Source organism: Nannospalax galili, unplaced genomic scaffold (assembly GCF_000622305.1).
Source record: "Nannospalax galili isolate Female #2095 unplaced genomic scaffold, S.galili_v1.0 scaffold146, whole genome shotgun sequence".
NCBI classification, from domain to species: Eukaryota; Metazoa; Chordata; class Mammalia; order Rodentia; family Spalacidae; genus Nannospalax; species Nannospalax galili.
In genome coordinates this window covers 9,292,509-9,294,920 of record NW_008357929.1, presented here as the reverse complement: position 1 = coordinate 9,294,920, position 2,412 = coordinate 9,292,509, and the positions used below count along the sequence as shown (strand labels likewise).

The 2,412-nt window shown below is 39.5% G+C and overlaps 1 pseudogene; it reads left to right on the top strand.

Moving 5' to 3' along the window:
* Positions 1-1,505: 1,505 nt before the first annotated feature.
* Positions 1,506-1,811, top strand: LOC103752241 (annotated as a pseudogene).
* Positions 1,812-2,412: the final 601 nt, after the last annotated feature.

Sequence of the window (2,412 nt, the reverse complement as noted above, 5' to 3'; positions counted from 1 at the left end):
ACATCCATGCAGATAGTCCTGGCTAAACTCAGGGGGTAACAAAACAGAATGAAACAAAACAGAAACAGAAAGACTTGAAAACAGAAGGTGAGCCTTCCTGGGAGGAAGGTGAGTTGGCGAGGACTGGAGGGGAAAAGAGAGGGTGGGGGAAGTGACGTGACCAGAATGTATCATATACAAATATAAAACTGTCAAAGAATAAATTAAGATTTAAATTTAAAAGTTAAAAGTAGAGGTCGGTCATAGTGGCACATGCCTTTAGTCCCACCACTCCAGAGGCAGAGGTGGGCAGATCTCTGAGAGTTCAAGGCCACCCTGGTCTACATAGCGAGGTCCAGGCCAGCTGAGGCTACAGGGAAACCCTGTCTCAAAAAATAAACAATACATCTGACCCTACATACATACATACATACATACATACATACATAAAATAGAGCTATTGGGGACTGGAGAGATGTCAGGGCTTAAGTTAGCACTGGCTGCTCTAGCAGAGGACCCAGGTTTGGTACCCAGTACCTACATAGTGGCTAACAACCATCTGTAATTCCAGTTCCAGGGGATCTGAGACCCTCTTCTGGCCTCTGCAGGCATTGCATGCACGTGGTGCACTTACATACTTATAAAACACTCATGTGCATAAAATAAAAATAAATAAACCAAAAAATATTTTAAAATACAACTGTTGTATGGTTCGTGAATCCTACTACTCAGCATATATTCAGGAGAAATGAAGTCACTTTGTTGACGAGACATCTGGAGTCAGCTGTTTATGTCAGCAGTATTTGTAATAGCCAAGAAATGGAAACAAAACCAAATGCTCATCGGGGATGAATGGATGAGTAACATGTGGTAGCTATGCACAATGGAATAGTGTAAGCCCTACAAAGAGATGGAAGTTGGCTTCTGACAACATACATAGACAGCATGGGTAGAGGGCATCATCCTAAATAGTAAAGTAAAGCAGTCACAAAATGGAAACTGCATACGAACTCACGTGTATGTGGTAGAAAGTAGATCTTACCAAAATTGGGAGTTGAGTAGTAGTCACCAGCAGCTGGGAGAGATGAAAGGAAAGAAGAATAAGGAAAGAGTAGTCAACGGGACGTAAGTTGCAATTAGATAAGAAAAAAATAAGCTCTGCTCTTCAGCTTATATAGTAATATAGGAACATAGTCTATATATAATAATGATGACAGTGTTCTGTGTACTTAAAAAAACTAGGAGAAAGTATATTGTCTGCATTCACCATAAAGAAATGATAAATATTTGACAGGCTGCGTTTCCGCCTCACCAGTATGACCCTTTACAGAAAGGTTGCTGTTTCCTGCAGTACAGTGTAGTGTGAGGATATTGTAGCACAGTACAGTAGAGTTTTATTTTGTCTACAGACTTACCCTTGACCACCACCTGTACCCACACATGGAAACTACTAAAGTTCCTGTGCGATCAAAGAAGAATTTTACAAGAGCACAGTGGATGGAGAAGAGAAAACCTACAGGGGCTGTGAAGGCCCTAACACCATGTGTGTCAAATTCATATCTTCTGATGGGCACGAATTCATTGTAAAAAGACAACATGCACTAACTTCAGGGACAATAAAAGCCATGCTGAGTGGACCAGGTCAGTTTGCTGAAAATGAACCCAATGAGATCAATTTCAGAGGGATACTGTCACATGTGCTATCAAAAGTGTGCATGTATTTCAACTACAAGGCCCGCTACACTAACAGCTCCACCGAGATTCCTGAATTTCCGACTGTACCTGAAACTGCACTGGAGCTACTGATGGCTGTGAATTTCCTAGGTTGTTAAATAAAATAAATTATAATAAACTGTAATTTTTCCAGTATTCATTTATTTTTTAATATTTTATTTTTTATTTTATGTGTATGCGTGTATTGCGCGCATGTAGCTAAGTGCACCCTGTGGAGAACAGAAGAGGCTGTCGGATCCCCTGGAACTGGAGTTATAGACAGTTGTTAGCTGCCATGTGGGTGCTGGGATTCGAACCCGGGTCTTCTGCAAGAACAGCCAGTGTTCTTAACCACTGAACCATCTCTCCAGCCCCAATTTTTTCAGTATTTGATACCTGTAGTTCAGTTATTAATTTTTTCATATATAGCATGTTGCCTGTATGCAACTGAACTATAAACTTAATTGCAAAGCAGATTATCTTCTGTTCTTTTGCATAGCAATCAGAGTTGAAATTTGTTTCCTATATCAACAAATTAAGGACATCTTCACAAGATGAGAAATAAACAAATATGCTGATTTGTAGGTGGTTTTGCTTTACCCTTTGGACATGACTTGTAAAATTATAACAATGATATACCAAATACCTAAATGTAAGCATAAATGAACATATTCTACAGGTAAATACAGGGGCTAAGTATTATGTTTTAGTGTTTTTTGA